General features: G+C 37.2%; 1 protein-coding gene across 1 annotated transcript in view; it reads left to right on the top strand.

Annotated features, from left to right (window-relative positions):
- Window positions 1-213: 213 nt before the first annotated feature.
- Window positions 214-18,883, top strand: part of LOC150078965 (calcyphosin-like protein) — a 54,893-nt gene continuing 36,223 nt past the window's right edge. The window contains exon 1 of the mRNA XM_090382604.1: window positions 214-469. The gene's annotated coding sequence lies outside the window, so the exon portion shown is untranslated. The remainder of the gene's footprint in view (window positions 470-18,883) is intronic.

The following is an 18,883-nucleotide window of genomic DNA, read 5'->3' as shown; positions in this document are numbered from 1 at the left end:
TGGTGCAATGAGACGTACGATAAGTACCACATTAAGGCTGCATGGCTATCGAACAACCGCCTCTAGTCCTGGTGTGTCACCGGCATTCTGAAACGATCGGTACCGTTTCTGTTTACTACATGTCACCATAGAAACGGGAAAAGACCCAGCAGCTGCATTGTCCGCGTGTGCATGTGTGTGTGTGTATGAAGTGCATGCATATATAGTGAAACTGGCAGAAACCTCTGGTGCTTTCCCCGTAGAACGAATACCGAGCTAATTGCGACATACCACTCTTACATCGAAGACATGACATGGTCTGCATCTCCCACCTGAGTACACAGGAGCTTCGTGCTTGCAAATTCTTTGAATAAACGTTACGTATTTGGTGTATTCGAAGTTCTGCTAGTACAAAACATCTATTAAAGTGTTCCACAGGTACGCCAGGTGGAGATAGATTCAAAGCATTCGTACCGGGGAACTGTTTCAGGTAAGATTACGCTTTCAGAGTGTTTGTGACGAGAAAAAAGCCGTGTAAAAGCAGTCTCAGGAGGGTATACATCGTGCCACAGCTGATAGCCGTTATTCATAGTTATCTCATTCTTCGAGATAACTGACCTCTCGAAGGTTACCGGAAAAATAAGCGGGCTGGAACGTAACCCGAAAATGTTTTGGATAATGTTCCGAATAATAATTTATATGTGAAGGATAGCAATACTTGAATGGATTTTCCGGGAGAATTAGAAAAATGTTAATTTTGCGTTTTTATTCTGTTTTCTGATATTTTCGCTTTTTAATCCTTTTCCCACGAAATCGATTCTTTCAATCTAATTTTCTTTGGAATGTCTATTGGCAACTATTGATTTCATGTTCCTTCATTGTCCCCTTTTCATCCATGAAATAAGTATGAAAGATTCTCTGTTAATATCCATTAATAATTCAGTATGTTTACTGAATTAATTTAAAAATGTGCGATTTAATTTGTAATATACTAATACAATTTGAGATCCGATAATCGAAGGACAGTTCGTAATGTGCAATTGCTTAAATATTTGAATTGACATTTTGTTAATTATAATGTGGAATTAGAGAAGTGTTTTGCTCAGGTAATTAATACTAATTAGTTCGAGCTCTTTACAGATAGCAGTATTTTCGAAAGAATGTACAAAATTTAAACTTATGTATATTTGTGTGTACTTATCCTGAACGATGTATAAAATGTTGCTTCATCAATGATGAACTGTCATTGATATTTCGAAACCTAATCTTTTTTGACAGTACTATATTTTACTCTCATTGTTCGTCTATTCCTACATCACTATAGCCGTCAGCTGCATACTTCTCATAGAAATATTTAATGACGTAAGGTACTCAAAGATTACTCCTTTATAGCGGTAAAAATCCAAATTTTATTCATTCATGTGTTTTTCAATCTGGCTTGAAGTGGCAGTTGTATTGTCGCCAGCTCTACAAATATGAAATCTGTCTGCTGGATGAACCAAGATTAACTACGAAAATATGCGTATTAGTAGCACCAAGTTATTATAAGCGCGTATCAAAATTTCTCAATTTGTTGTTAACAGTTCCCATGGTAACGATTCTAGCTTATCACTCAATATACAGTTCCATTATTGTGAAATCAGACAGAAATTTTTCTCCCATAGAGCATTGGTTTACCGCGCGCCACTCCCTCCGAATGGAGGATGTTCAAATCCCGTCGCTGAAGGGTGAGGGAGGATATTTTGTATTCCTTTTCAACGGCAGTGAGTTAGTCGAATCTCAGTCAGAGGTTCAAGAATTTTTCAACTAGTAGCTCGGGTTTTTGACCCTTTAAGTAGATCTTACAATTGAGATATGTATTGTGAGTCCACATTTTGACAAAAGTAGGAATGCAAATAGAGAATTCGGATGGAAAAGGCTACTTTGTGAGATTGCTAGTAAACAGGAAAGATTATTAGAACCTGCAATAAGTAGCGTGGAAAGTTAAGCAAGAAGTAGCCTGCTGATATCAGTACCCCTGGTAGCATGCAGTGTTGGGTGCATTGTATCGTGTCTTTACGTACAATAATTTAAGAAATTATATTTAAAAAAAAAAATGGATTATTCCAGAGAGGAATAGAAGGGATAAATGAAAAAGAAAACCAGTTTGGACTGATGCCAGTTTAAAGAAAAAGGAGAATTGCAAAAGCCAATTCAGAACAGCGTCCATGAAAATCTGTCAATGAATGAGAATGTCTCTAAATTTTATTACTACATATGGCACTACACGTGCCTTGAGTGACCCAGGGTCAAGCCCGTGACTGCTGAATACGGTGCTGTTTCTTGTATTCTCTCTACTTTGTGAACTCCTCTGACCATGTGGTCGTCCCGGAGTATAAACAGAAAATTTATTTATTTATATACTCGTGACACGGTAGTACCAGTGACTAAATGCGACTCTGTGAAAAGTACTGCGCTGTTGTGCCTTCATTTATGCGTCGGTTCACTGTCCTGTGAATAAATATTCTTATCTCGAAAATACCCTAATGCACGGTGAAAAGGACACTAGCCTTTCTGCTATTTATTTCAGTGTTATCTCTTACTTGCTCTTCAAACAGCAGGACTGAAGAAAGGTAGTGGTAACCAGGTAATTACATTAAAGTATGATTTAACTAAAGATGTAATAAAATTAAACGCTATAATACCACGTATGATTTTACATCTTTAGTTGATTACCATGTTTAATTTACATTTTTATCCACAGTGCAATGCAATTTATTTTTTATGTAACTTTCATTTCTCTTATCTTGCCCCTTCTCTTTCGAGCTCAGGGCCTTGGTGCAGGTGCAATACAGTACGTACAATGATGACAAACTTTATGAACTGAACCAAAATAACAATTTTCGCGTAACACAAGTATAAGTCAACTGAAATTGTGAGCAGTATTGACAATATAAAAGGTTTATTGTCAATTATTTAATGGTCTATTACAAAAAAAAACAGAGAGCAATAGAGGGGAGGAAGGGTGTATACACAAAAAGCATGCAAATCAAACTCTATAAAGCATATTCTGTGTCAGTACAAATACTATATCAAAGTTTCTAATGAAAACTTCGAAAATAAGTTTGCACCCAATTATGTTATGGGTTTTACTGCTAGATGGGGTTGACAGACCAAAGATTCCCCTTTAAAAAAACAAAAAAAAAAAAAAAATTACAGTACAAATAAAGTATTTATGGGTGGTCTCAGTATATATTTTCCCATGCAAAGACCATCGAAGGGCCCCTTCTATTTTCATTACTCAAAGATTTTATAATGTACTTTAAGTAATAGCATTCAAGAAATAAACAATAAAAAATTTTTAATTGGTACATCTAAATACACAATCTACTCGTAATACACTATAAAGTCATAATTAGGTTATTTTATAAATTCGTTTGTTAATTTAAAAATCTATCTTCCTTGAAAAATTGCTGATGCTGATTAATCTTTAAGGTTCATTTTGGCGGCATTTATATGTTCAATATCTAGTGTAGCGAAATCATTTAATCTGGTTTGTCCCATAAAATATCCTTAAGTCTTATTATGTTTAATTTACTGAAAGACCTTTCAACACTTTCCACCGTTATCGGAAACGTAATAAATAAAATAGCCAGCTCTATTATTATTTGATATAACTTTCTTTCTATAATACAGTAGGCCCTCAATTTAACGGACAAAAAATTTCTGTCCTAAAAGTAAAATTTATAACTTATCTGATAGCGTCACACATTAGACAGCACATGCTATCAGAGAGATGTGTTGAAAATTCCTTCTAATGAAATAAAGGCTGTTTTACTGTTAGATAATGCACCTGCTCACCCTAATGCTGAGAGGTCAGTTAGCAGGGATGGGAGAATTAAATGTTTTTCTGCCTCCTTACACTACTTCACTGATACAGCCGATAGATCAGGGTGTAATCGTTGCTTGTAGGAGGTTGAATAAGAAGTTTTTGGAAGAGGTGATGGTTGTTTTGGAAGAAACAGAAGACAAGAGGCACCAGGACACTGCAAAATTTACATGCAATACAACGTCAGATCTGCTATCTTCAACTTAGCAGCTGCGTAGAAAGATTACTACCTTGGCTTGGAAGAAGTTGTTGTACGACGTAGAACCTGAAATGGACTTTGAGGGAGTTGAGGCGTCTAATTTTCGGGATGCTCTTCTGAGGGCCGGCAACAAAAATGCAACTGAGAATGATGTGGAACAGTGGGTCGAAAATGATAAGGTGATCCGGGCTATCAAAGTTTTTCTGAGGGAGAGATTGCGGAAAATGTTCATGGAGAACAAGAGGACGATGATGACAAAGAATCAGTTGCACCTCATCCTAAATTGTCTGTTATAGACAACAAATGGATGACATTATATTGAATCATCATCAAACCCTGATGTGCTTCCTTATTATGAACAATTTAGAGAATTTCGATCTACAGTAATAAGGAAGCAGCACCAAGGTGTAAGGCAACTGAAGCTTGATTTCTTCAAGACCACTTCATCGACTGGACCTGTTTTCACCAGAACCCTCTACCAGCAAGGAATGAACGCCTCTCCCTCCATATGACAGTTATTTCTGACTCTAAAAATTGATTCTTTAATATTAATATTATGTATTTTTTTTTAACGTTTTTGTATGTTTTTTATTCAATGGAGTTTAAGAATTTTAAAGTATTTTTTCCCTCTAAAATGGATTTAAATGAAAAAGCTCATGTTCATATTAAAAACAACTTTGTGTAAGCTTTAAGGGGGGGGGGGGGAAATAAAAGTGGTAGAATCACTCCATTAGTTATGTTGTATAGTTTTTGACGTATTTAATTAAAATAAGGTTTGGTTCCCGTCGTAAATTTATTTTTATTATTTTTAACAAATGTTTTAGTATAAATTACTCATGTACATTATATTTTATTCATACGTATAGATTTATAATAACATTTTAATACAGCCTGTACATTGTAAGTTCGTTATTAATATATGTTTTTAAAATACATTAGATTTAAGACTTTCGGCAGTAGCAATAGCGAACACCCCTTTCCCCAATTAGTCCGTTAAATGGAGGCCCTACTGTATTTATAAAAATTATCGGACAGACCCATGCACTCCCTTTCCTCCCATGTTCATTGGGCCCTTTACGCCGCATTGCTAATTCTTGCACCGTGGCAGCTACGCCTCTGCCATTGTCATATTATTTGCATTCAGGAGAAATAAATACCTATCACGGCCAAAATTCCGGGGGATTAATATTGAGAGAGTCGAAAACCCGGTACAGACAGCATAATAACAAACATTCACATCAAACGCTTTACTAGGCATATTGGGTCAGTACAAAATTAATTAACAGTAATAGCCATATAGTGCAAGGAAGCCACAGAATTTTGCTGCACTTGCCGGGAAAAAAAATAATAATATAAAATAAAATAATAGTAAAAAAATAAATTATTTGATTCCCTCCTCACATGTAACTATCCAGTTGACCTTTGAAATAAGAGTCTATCAGTCCAAAGAGGTCAGAAAATTCTTGCAGTAATTCTTCGAAGCTTGCCACGATACAGGATCAATATAATCCTGTTGATGATCATCAGTTCAAGTAAAATTTTGTGGAACGCATCATTTGGGTTCTTTTCCCTAATTTTTGTACGCAAAAATGTGCACCGATCAACTCATAGGACGATTTTCACAATGCTGCATCCTTTATGCACTTCTCCGCATTTTAAGCTGACAGTATAATTTTGGTTTCATTAACATCAATTCTCAGACCTGATGATAAGATTCAATAAGAATTATAGAAATGTCGCGAATATTAAGTAGTCCTGTTGTGTGAGTTTAACTTTATAAAATTCATTTATACAAATCACGTGGTTTAACTGCTGGTGCTATTCACATTTAATTGATTCATTATTTTGGACCAATTCAAAAACTTTTCGAAACCGGCCTCAAATTCCTTCACGGTCCAACGATTGAAACAGTGTTAGGTAGCATGAAATCAATCTTTGGCCTTTGAAACATTATTATTATTAGAATGTCCTTATCACCTAAGGTGATACGTTATCAAGTCCACTGTGAACAGCAGTATTCATGACATTTCTTTTTCAACTTGACATTGAGAAAGAAATGGCATGCGAGAAACGGCTTAATAACCATAAAGTTCTTACTTTCATCTAGAATAATACAAGCACAGCACTCATCATTGATCAATAGTAAAACGCCCCCACCCAAGACCTCGCAGAATATCTACTTTCTTCTCAGTGACAATCATACCTGTTAAATCAGACAATCACTCTCTAAAAAGAGAACCATCTAAACTATAGTGTACTATTAATGGAACCTCTCTCTCACCGATGTCAAAGCAAAAGCTTCAGAATGTTCTTTGTTCAGAAACATAGCTTGCAGTACCAAGGCTCTATATACCAAGGTGTATTTAGACTAAGGCGCATTTAGGGCTAGAGCCTCAAGCTGCGAACGAATTTAGACTATGTATATAAAGTGCTTAGCATCATAATACACAGCCATTTCTGAATAAACAGAGAATTTTTAAGGTGGCATCGTTTTAGGTTATATCTCATATTGTGAATGCCTTCACAACGAGTTGCCATGATATTGCACTACTTCGAATAAGTAACGCTTCACCACAATATGAGATATAACCTAAAACGATGCCACCTTAAAAATTCTCTGTTTATTCAGAAATGGCTGTGTATTATGATGCTAAGAACTTTATATACATAGTCTAAATTCGTTCGCAGCTTGAGGCTCTAGCCCTAAATGCGCCTTAGTCTAAATACATCATACACCATCAGGCATCTCTCATATTGTGGAGTTATACTTCATAACTGTTTTTGCCATCATTGCATCACTTGGGTACCTACCCACTCACTGACGAAGGGCCAAATAGCCCTGAAACAGTGCTGTCTGGGTGGTGGTACCTATCTGAGAATAAGTAACACTAGTCTTCTCCTTAGGTGAAGCGTTACTTATTCGAAGTAGTGCAATATCATGGCAACTCGTTGTGAAGGCATTCACAATATGAGATATAACCTAAAACGATGCCACCTTAAAAATTCTCTGTTTATTCAGAAATGGCTGTGTATTATGATGCTAAGCACTTTATATACATAATACCAAGGTGTGTACCGTCTACCTTCTGATAAGAGAAACAACACTATTGCATCTAGGCCATTCAAATACTACTATGAACTGTATCTACAAAATTATTCAACTATCACTTATGGAGCAAAAATTGAGAGTCAGCTGAACTGAAAAGCTTTTGCTGGTCAATAGCCTATAAACATACTTTACAACCATTAAGTTGTTACAGCAATGAACCATCCGCTGGCTAAAGGCAGACTTCCGCACATCTATTCTACAACTGTCTTGTGGGGGGTGGGGGGAGGACGTCGTCGTATAATATCGCGAGGAGAAATAAAGGAAAATAGAAAGCTCTCCTCAGTATTGAATACTGGCTCTTGAGAGGGCTGAACAGGATCTCGAATCACTCATTTACTATCTCTAGAGCCATTCTACTTTCCAATCTCAGTATTCCTCCCAGGAAACAGACAATTAACACAAGAAACATTTTCACATTAGCCCAACTTCTAACAGGAAGATTAGACACTAAACGGTAAGCCTGCTAAACTTGTTAACTTAATCCTATCTAGCAAGATATCTTACTGCGGCGGTGAAGCAGTTTATACGAGCCATTAAATTATTTCTGGAGCGCCATCAATGGAGAATTCCCTTCAATTTCCCAAGTACCCAGTCAACCATGCAAAAAGACAAAAGTAGACAGATTGCTTGCTAAGTTTCTTTGACCAAATGAAATTACCTTCAACATATTTGTGCAGACCACTGATGATTAGGTATGCAGAAAACGTCTTTATGCAGTTATGCAATAGCCTTAACAATCCGTAAATCGTGTCCACTTGTTGATATTAGTGAATGACGCGAGGAACTGTAATGGGCTTCTTTATGGGTTTTCGTCCAGCAAACAGGCAAATCTACCATAGAATACACTCAATATACAGTACTGACACAATATGCTTATGCCTCATAGCCAAAGTTGCTTTGCTGTTTAACAAAACACATAAAGAGACCCCAGTGAACTCGGTGATATAGGTTATAAGAGAAAATGGGATGCCGTTATCCTTGACAGGACCTGTGGTTTATTGGCCTGGCATAAGGTATTTCACCCTCCCATGATATTCCAAATATTGTTGTAGTAATCAAACATTTCATTAATACTGTATTTACTTTTGCAATGAAAAGGGGATAAATGTGAAAATAAAATTTAAAACAAAAATCGAAGTCTAAAAATATAGCTAAAAACTACGAAAATCCAAATTTCAAGGGAATCAGTCTAAAATAGGTAGGAAAAAAAAACAAAAAAAAAAACAGATCTAATGTCTTAAAAATGAAACTTTTTTAAGCGAGTGATTTTTATTAAGCTCAGACACACACACACTGCAGTATGGCTGATAACCCATTCTCCGTTTTGAGTAACAAAAAAAAAAAAAAAAAAAAAAAAATTCGGTCCTTCAAAACCTGTCTCAAAAAATAATTCCAAGAATTTTATTTGAAATTATAATAAATGAATCAAAGTAATGTAATAGTAAATTATGGGAAAAATAATTATATACTATTTTTTCTGTTTTCAATTTTTTTTATAGCAGACAAAACAATACTTACAACCAGAGTCCTTCACCTGACTGCGATTAAAAAAACCAAGGCTCTCCAAAAAAGTGATATGGCAAAACCATTAAACTGTCACGGAAAACCCGCATTATTCTCCACACAACTGTCTGTCTGTAAATACACACGAATTACGTTAAGAGTATAATTTTTCATCATAGATTTGTCAAAATATAAAATCTGTGTCTAACTATATACATCATAAATTTATAAAATTGAAGTGGGTTCATTTGTATTGTACGAACTAAAAAAAAAAAAAACGAAAGGGGTAATTATAACCAATTGCTGCGTATTAATTACTGGCGTCTCTCTTGTGCAAGAACCATCAAGGGTAGGGAGAAAGGTTTTTGCTTTCGTAAAGGTGAATACAGTGGTTACAGACAGTTTTTAAATTCTGTACAGTGGGACCAACAGCAAATTCTAAATGGGAAGCAGTGAGGGAAATAATCACAGAAGCTAGTAGGCTTTTCATAGCAACCAAGAGATACAGTTCAAGGCTTAGACCTAAACGTATATCAGATGACAACTGAGCCAAGTGGCAGAGAAGAAAAATGGATGGGATGCACAAAAATAATGAGGAATTTTTGGCAAAGGTGCAAATAAAAATAACAAAAACTTCTTTTCTTATGTAAACACTAGAAGGAAGGGGAATGAATCAGATTTGCCCACTTGATATCGATGGTACAACTGTTTATGAGCCTGATCGAGTTGCTGACAAGCTGAATAAGTATTTTGCATCTACATTCACACATGAGGAACTCTTTAGAGGAATGGATGCCAAAAGTTTATCAAACTGTACCAGAGAGCTAAATGATTTTGTAATCTCTTGTCGAACCAAAGCATGGTGGAATCAAGAGCTCAGACTTGAATTTCAGAATAAACAAAGGCTACATGCAAAATGGAAAGCAACATCAGACCCACTATACAGGATTGCATACTTAAGAGCCCGTGCCCAGTTCAACAGAAGAAAATCTAAAGCCATGAAAGCCTACATAGACAAAATAATCAAGCTTGGGAAGGCATCGTTTAAGGCAAGGCGTGATGAATTCCCTCAACTTAATCCGATCGAATAGATCGACTACATCACAAGATTTAAGCCAAACTCAGCATCAGATCTTAAGAGCATTCACAACAGTTGTCAGCGAGATGCCCTCGCTTCCATCATCATTACAAAACGAGAGCTTATCAAGGCCATCAATGATGTCCCACCAACGTCTTGCACTGGATATGATGAGGGTCTCACAATTATCCTTAAGAGCGTTAGTGTTTTCATCATTGATGCACTCCTAGGAATCGACGCAACGCAAAGTTTCCCAACAGCCTGGAACCAATATATTGTCCGATCAATCCCCAAAACACAAGGAGCGACCTCAGTTTCACAATTCAAGCCAATAATGAAAGCCTCATCTCCTAAAAGTCATGGAGAAGTGCTTGCTTCCCATCCTAACCAACCAGGTTCTGCCATGTGAGTCACCATTTATTCACTATGCCTTGAAACGCAGGTCCACCATTACCAACCTGCTAGCAACTACCAATACCATTCTGAGGGCTCTACAACAAAGGACTGAGATGGCAATTGTTTATCTGGATATCCAGTCTGCATTCGACAGCACAGACGTCTAGCCCCTCATGCAATTTTGTGAGGAGTGATACCAGGTCAAAGGAAATATACTAGAATTCTTGAAGTCGCTACTTACAACCAGAGTCCTTCACCTGACTGCGATTAAAAAAATCATTCACAAGGAAAGCTTGGGTAGGTGTTCCAGGGCGGAGTTCTTTCTGGACTCCTCTTTATGGCTGCTATCCACCCATTCCTGTGCCAGCAAATGTAATTTATCAGTTATGCAGACGACTTGATCCACGGATCCACGGGACCGCCCGACCTGATTCTGCTTCCGAAACCATCATTAACAGCCTTAAAAATATTATTATATACTTAGCTAAGTTCTCTCTAAAGATAAATCTCAAATAAATTGGCACAAATGGTGTTTTCAATAAAATCAAACCCAACGCAACTAAACCTGGAAATCCAAGGAAACCCTATCACCTCAGTAACCAAGCATAGACATCTCGATGTTATCTTCGACTCAGCTTCAAACACCATGTTGCAGCTATTCACAACAAGGTCTGCAGATCCAGATGGCTTGCCAAACAAAGCCTCCAAGTCACAGAGCCCGAGTACACGCTCCAATATATATATACCGGTTTCTGCAGCTAGTCACCACCTACGGGTCTGAAATCTGGGCGTCGACAACTAAAACCACGCTAAAAACCATTGCATATGATGAGCACTGACTTCTTCGGTGGGTCCTCTTAAAACAAACTTCCACCCCTCACACACACTTCAGATATTACTTAATTACAGAAATGTCTCTGAATGGATCTTCACCCTCCACTTACTCGTCTCAATTAAAATGACAGCGGGTGAAATCAATACGCAAAGTTTTTGGCAGATGTGTAACTGCAGGATCCCCCAAAACCCTCCCCTCTCTGCATTCTGTGGTGTGGAGGCTCAGGATAGGCAACAGATTCTTTCCCATGGAGATGCTCTACAACGTCCAAGAGATGGAAATAGACCACAAAAAGTTCATAGAGGACAAATCCTACAGAAGACGCTTCATGAAGGAACAGCTTTCGTCTTCAGCTGAGTGACCACCATCGTTTTTCATCGCGGTATGTGTAGTATGAAAAAAAAAAAAAAAAAAAGTTTTCATTTCCTGTGTTAATAATTAATTTGTTTTATGTAATTTTTCCTACAATGGTTAATTTTTATGAATTATGTTAAACCACTAGCATTGTCGATGTTATGGGCATTGCATCAGGCATCCAAGTCACCGATTGCAATAAAGATATCATCATCGATTGTAAACATATCATCATTAATAACTGAGAGGAAAGTGGAAGAGATATTGCTGTGAGTTAAATATAAGAAAGGAACTTGGGATGGATAGGATCTATCCAATTTTATTAAGGGAGGCAGCAAAGGAAGTAAGCAAACCCTTAGCCATCATTATGAGAGCATCACTGGATTCAGGAGAAGTCCCCATGGATTGGACTAGAGATGTGCGAATGTATCCCCAATTCACAAAGGGAGATCAAAAAGTGACATGAGTAATTACATACCTGTTAGCTTAACTTTTGTTCCATGGAAAATAATGGAATCACTAGTTAAAGAAGCAATGCAGGATCATCCAGACAGGAGTGCAGTAACACTACAGTCACAGCAACAGTTTCTTAAGGGGAGTTCTTGTCTGATTAATCTGAATGGATACTATGATGCAGTGACTACGGAACTGCACAATAATATCCAAAAAGTAATTTTGATATCATATACATACTTTAATTTCAGGAAAGCTTTTGATGTGAAAACATCTATAGCGGCATCTAACAATGGAATGTAACGGAAGTTTAGCAATCACGTCACACTACCCATGGGACTGGTGAGATGTGAAATACGGAAATTAAAGCGATAGCATACGGGGTCACGGTACGCTTGTGGCAACGTTGCCGGCTTGTTGAATAGCTGATCGAGGTTCGATTCCAGGTTCTGCCCTTATGGAAATTTTCCCAGGGGTTTTCCATTCAGCATTGAGTTTGATATTAGCTGGGAGACCCCTTCTTCGGTGATATAATAGATACTGCAGTATTATTTCATAGTAAATTGGTATTCAACCATTCAGAAACAGTTCTACACACTCTGGAGGTGGCAAGAAGAAAAAAAACGCTGAGATCGAATAAGATATTCTTTTTCACCATGCTATTAACCACCCTAAAGCCCCATAGCATATGATAGGCAAAAATAAAAACTTTTATAGTATAGCTTTAATGTACTTGATTTTATACCCGCCAAACATTTTTACTAATTTTAAGTATTTTCCCTGTTAAAGCCTTAATCTTCTTCAAAATATACTTTACATATTGAATGAAAGAGAGTTTATGATCGAACATTACTCCAAGATATTTGTATGTTCTTTCTAGTTTGATGCTTTGATTATTAAGTTTAACAACAGGTGGTTTGTTTAGATTTAAGTTGCCCTTAAGAAGAAGCTTTTTCATTTTGGGAAAGGAAATAACTAGTTTGTGCACATTGCACCATGAGCTAAGGTCATCCAAGATGTTGATTTTTGCTCTAGTTCTAATCTTGAGTTTCCCATAATCAAAAGGGCCAGGTCATCTGCGTAGGCAACCTTACGGACATTGCCATGATCAGAAGCTAGCCACCCACCAAGGACCACGTTCCAACATATTGTACTAAGTACGGATCCTTGAGGGCAGCCACGAGTAACCGGTCCCGAACCGTCCTTCGCGGCGAGGGGTACATAAAAATTTGGTAGGGCTAGGGACGAGTGTAGACTAAACTTCAAGTCCGCAGCGAAAACGCTGCGGACTTGACTCTTGAGGGAAGGGGGTTAGTGGGGAAGCCGCGCAATCATCATAAGGTGGGTTGTGGCAGTCTATTTAACAGACATGTTCTGCCCCTTAAAAGAATGCATTGCATACATTAAGGCAATATATTTCAGCTGCAGCTAAAATCCATCGATTAAAATGCGAATAATTATGCTGTTCAGCAAAAAACAATTGCTGGAATTTGCACTTGCTTCAAAATACAGTGTAAGTTCACTACAAAAAAAAAAAAAAAAAAAAAAAAAAAAAAAAATTCATTTCAGGCGCTTTAGCAAACGCTAATAGTTCATGAATTACAGCAAAAAGCACTATTTATGTGCGAACAGAGATAATTTCGTTTCTGCGCATGTCAGCAAGCATAATATTCAGTGCTTCAGCTACAGTATTTGGATAGCCCATGTGATATATATTCCAAAAAAAGAAAATAATAATTGCTCGAATTCTATTGCTGTGATTTTGATGAAACACGCGGAGGATCAACAAATCTTTCTTACAGAGCGAAATATAAAATTTCCTTAAAATCCATCCACTGGAAAGAGTTATTACATGCAGACGGACGGACAAAAAATAATTATAGCATTTCTATTAGTCCGATTATAATGATATTTGGAATGCTCAACGTCTTTCTAAAAAGATCCAAATATAAATTTCATGAAAATCCGTCCTCAGAGTTGGGTTGTTACATGCTAGCGGGTAGCAGGCGTGGTGAAAGCAATAGGTGCATTATGCATATATATGCTAACGTTCAAATATTGCGGTCAAATATTTGACCACAACAATATACATTGCAATCATAGTTCATTACAATATACATTGCAATCACATTTCCTGTAGTTATTACTACAAGAAGTATGATTGTGACGTTATACCATAATAATGGTTCTTTAGGGCACGTCATACTATTCTACAAATGGATTTCGCTAAAAACTCTTCAAAGCCAATGATGTTTTCACATAAAACATCTTTCGTGCGTACAGGATACGCACGCGTTAATTTTTTTTTTTTATACTGTAGGCCTGCGCATGAAAGACTGCTGTACAAATTGGAGCAGTGTGGCATGAAGGGAAAGTTACTACTATGGATAAAGGGATAGTTGATCGGGAGAAGACAAAGTGGTTATCAATATACACTGCTCTTCATGGACTAATGTTATTAATGGAGTTCCCCAAGGTTCGGTGTTGGGCCCATTGCTGTTTTCTGTGGTTATCAATTATGTTGATAACCACAGAATCAATTATGTTGATAACCACAGAAATGTCAGGCTTAATGTCCAAGTTTGCAGATGACAAAGATTGGCAGGGTGGTTTAATTTCAGTAATGATGGCATGCTACTGCAAGAGGATCTAGAAAAATTAGAGATGGGCTGAGAAATCGCAATTGAAGTTTAATATTGAAGGTACTACATATGGGTAGCAGTAATCTCAGAGTAATGCATCAACTGTGTGGTACTACACTAAGGGTAGTGGAAAATTATAAAACACCTGGGGGTAATTGTGCAGTTTGATATGAAATTCTCTGAGCAGTACGGACAGGCTGCCAGGCAAGCTCATGGGGTTTTGTCAATGATATATAGGAATTTGCTAGTATGGATAAGGAGATGATTATCCCATTGTATAAGGCAATGGTCAGACTACATCTTGAGTACTGCATACAGGTCTTGAAGCCTCATTTTATGAAGTATGTAGAGCTGCTGGAACGGGTACAGAGAAGAACAACGAGATTGGCGAGGGAAGAAAAAAAAAAAAGTGCTCATACGAAGAAAGGCTGTAGTTCTGCAAACTGCAGCGTCTGGAGACTAGGCACCTGCGAGGTGATCTGAGTGAAGTGTTTAAGGCTTTGAATGGCTTGAGCAAATTCAATGCTGGTGAAATTTTTCATCTGGCTCACACTATGCACATAAGGGGGCATAAATTAAAATTGGAGAAGGATGGTTACTGAATAGATGTGCGGAAGTTTGAATTCAGCCAACAGGTGGTTAATTTCTGGAATAAGCTTCATCCGTAGTTGTGGAAGTAATTTGAATAAATTCAAGTAAGAACTAGAAAAACTATTGGAGGTGAATAGATGAAATGGGAATTTTTTTTGGCTGATGCTATAAGCTTACTTTCTTGCATTATTTCTCGCACTAATACTAACTTGGATATAGGTTATAAGAAAAAATGAGATACTGTTATCCTTGACAAGATTTGTGTTTCCAGAGAACTGTCGAATTTAAACATCCTATTATGGCAAGAGACCAATTAAGACCCATTCTGCTTTACTAGTCTGGCATAAGGTATTGGCACCCTCCCATATTCTAAATACTGTTGTATTGACAATAAACATTTGATTAATATTTAATTTGGCACTGAGGAGGGATTAAATGCGAAAATAAAATTTAAAGCAAACAATCGAAATCTCAAGTCTAAAAAATAACTACGAAAATCCAATTTTACGATTCAAATTTCAGCGGTCGGTCTACCATAATTTTGGGGGGGCCAAATTGAGATATTTAATCATATCTTTAAAATGAGACATTTTTATGAAACTCGCAGCCAGACACCACGCAGCTGGTAAGAACATTTTTAATAGCATTTTTAATACTATTCCCTTTTTGATTAACAAAAAATGAAGGAAAAAAAGGAGAAGAAAATCTTACGCTCCCCTCCCCCTTTCTTCAAATCTGTCTCAAATAATATTTTGAAGAATTTTGTTTGAAATTCCAAGAACTGAATCAAAGCAAAGCAATGCAGTGGTAAATTCTAGGGGAGGGGTTAGAAGAAAGTAAATAATGTGTGTGTTTCAGTTTTGTTTATGCAGACAAAACTGTTCTCCCCCCCCCACCCTCGAACTCAGAATCTTCAAAGTGATATGGCAAAACCATTAAACTGTCACGGAAACCCCGTATTAGTGTTCTCAACAAATGTATGTTTGTAAATGCACACGCCTTACAGTACGAGTACACAATTTTTCGCCATAGATTTATCAAAATATAAAATATCTCTAATTACATACATCATATGTCATAAAATTTAATTAGGTTCATCTGTATTGTAAGAAATCAAATAAAAAGCGGGGGAATAATTATTCACCAGTTTCTGCGTAATAGTAATAGTTACTGGCGTCTCAATATTATTACAAAATAAAGACGATTACAAATTGACTAACAGTTACTGCTCTGAAATTTCTACCTTGGGGAGGGGGGATTCTTATTGTCCGTATAGTTTGGTCCTTCTTACAATTTATATTACCACCAAGAAGTTTTGATAACTACTAATGGTGCAAAACTAATTCACCTATATTTTTGTAGGCGTCCTGTTTTTCTAGTGGCACACTAAGCTAATCATTATTTTTGGAACAGAAATAATGTCTGTCTTACTGTCTTCTTGCACGAAACAAAGCAGCTACCTCAATAACCGTTTTGTTCCCCTACCTTCTTTCTATATACAGACCTTATCTTTCCAATATACCGCTGGTGATTACGTGGAAGGTAAGAGACCGTACACCGCGTAATATAGCTCCATCGCTTTACCAAAAAAGTTTCTAAGCTTATTATAGTTCTAGTTATCCCTTTTCTTTTACAAGCAAGGGCATAAAGTTTCACATAAATTCCGGATATCAATTTGTATTATTGACTCTTGCAAGATACACAAATGAATCTTAATCAACTCTAAAAGAACTATTCAGGTCAAAGAAGTGGGTTATACGATTACTTCAGACATTTATAGATGTCTCTCAGAAAATTTTAGAAGTGGCAAGCGGTTTTTTGTTTTGTTTTTTTCTTTTCCAGCATGTAAATTAAATGCAGTTTTATTACAAGCTGGTAATTTCATAGCCTATATATTAAATTTACAGGCGCTCTACTTAAACAGGTGAATTTTGTCTTCTTAAGTTATGAATCTAGGTGAACAAATTCACAATTTATAAATAAAAAGTTTTTGTTTATAATGGGGGCTGACCACATAGGACCAGATGAGTTCATAAGAACATTTTACTTTATTTAGTAGTCACGCGGATTGAAACACTGTCCCTCGAGTCGCGTGCACCTTTTGTACCCTCGTGCTTGGCCACTCGTAGCTGAGTGGTCAAGCACGAGGACACTGAGTATGTAATATTAAGAAGCTCCCACACTTTAGTATGTTTTCTCGATCCAAATAAGACCAGTATAATAAAAGAGGCATAAATAAATAATAAATACTATGTAAATTTCATTTTCCTGCGGATCAAAAACAGTATTAGTTCAAATAGCACAAAAATCAAACAGTATTAGGAAAATACAATCCTCTCCCCCACTCTTCTCTCCTGGAATCGTTCAACATGACCTTGGATCCCGGTACAATAAATTCATCATGATTTTGGATCCCAGTGCAGTAAATAACGTTCTCATTTTTCCCTTTTCTTTTTGGAAAGGCACCTGGTAGCGTGTCATAGGATGATAGGCCACTTGTTCAACATAACAGTTGAACCGACACACGGTCGCATCGCCACTGAGTGTGAAATTTGCATGGCTTGGCTCCAAACCAGAAGAAGAAACAACGACAGCTATCCAGTTTCCTCACTGCATTCACAGTAAAGGAAAGATATGCAAAGTGATGATAGTTGTGAAAAGATGAAGAGTGCTTCGCACAGCCCAGATCACAGGCAAAACTATAAATTCTTGCTCGCTGTCTATCCTGGTTGAACAAATTCCTTGTGAATAGTCACCTTGCTATCAAAGAAAGTAATCGATATCATTTCGGTTCGATTTTTCAAAAGGAAATTGTGTCTCGGAGAGAATGTTAATCGCCACTCTATGCAATTGTCCTTTTATGGGACAATGCATAGCGCCGATTAACATACTCGCCACCTCTTATGATCGAACCAAGCAAGGAGGGATCATTCAGCAACAGCTTGAATAAATGTTCAGTGTATGTAGTTTTATTCATCAGTCAAACAGTGCGGAACGATCCTAATGCAAATCTTTTTTCTGCCCAAATCTGTCACAATTGCACGAATTGTTTCTCTGTTAATGAAGTTGTTCTTTCTTCATTCGACAATCGAGTGCAATCAGTCTGCAAACTTTTCTGACCGTTCCTGGACGCCCACAGCGGTCGTCTTCTTCCACATCCTCACACTTCCTTCGAAATCTTGCAAACTAACGAAAAACATGCAAGCGAAATAGAGCATCATTACCATGAACTTGTTTTTTATCAATTCGCAGGTTTCAGTCGCACTTTTGCAAACTTGAATATTTTGCTCTATTACTTAAAACAATGACAAGGCTTTGAACAATACATACAACACAAGACTACACAAATGACAGTTCTTTTAGAAAGAAGCAGTCATGTGAGTTAGTTGCCACGGCGTCCTGCAAATGACATGCATGCAATGGAGTCAGTCCTCGAACTTTAAATGTGAAACCTTGTATTTAGCATGGTTTAAATATATCAAATGATATGTAGGAAATCATTGCAATTTCCATATAAATAAAGCATTTTCCGGTTTGCTCTTCCGTTAGCACAACGTTAGAAAAGCCAGAGTTCGAATCGCGTCAGGCCAGAAGGAATTTTTATAGGCTTTTTATCACACCGTGTCCGAATAATTCGGTTGGAGGCGAAAGTTCCAGTCTTCTCTCGAAAGGGTTGTTAATAACAGTAATGATAGTGTGCTGCTGCAACAGGACCTGGAGAAGTTGGGCAGATGGGCTGAGAAGGGGCGACTGAAGTTTAACACTGACAAATGCAAAGTACTGCATATGGGTAGCAGTAACCCCAGAGAAATGTACAACTTGGTGGTGTTACACTCAGGGTAGTGGAGGAGAATACCGCAGTCAGACAGGCTTCCG

This window comes from Mastigoproctus giganteus, chromosome 10 (assembly GCF_048544385.1).
Source record: "Mastigoproctus giganteus isolate SK-2022 chromosome 10, ASM4854438v1, whole genome shotgun sequence".
In the NCBI taxonomy this organism is placed as follows: domain Eukaryota; kingdom Metazoa; phylum Arthropoda; class Arachnida; order Uropygi; family Thelyphonidae; genus Mastigoproctus; species Mastigoproctus giganteus.
The sequence above is the reverse complement of the archived record's forward strand: the minus strand, read 5'-3'. Positions and strand labels throughout refer to the sequence as shown.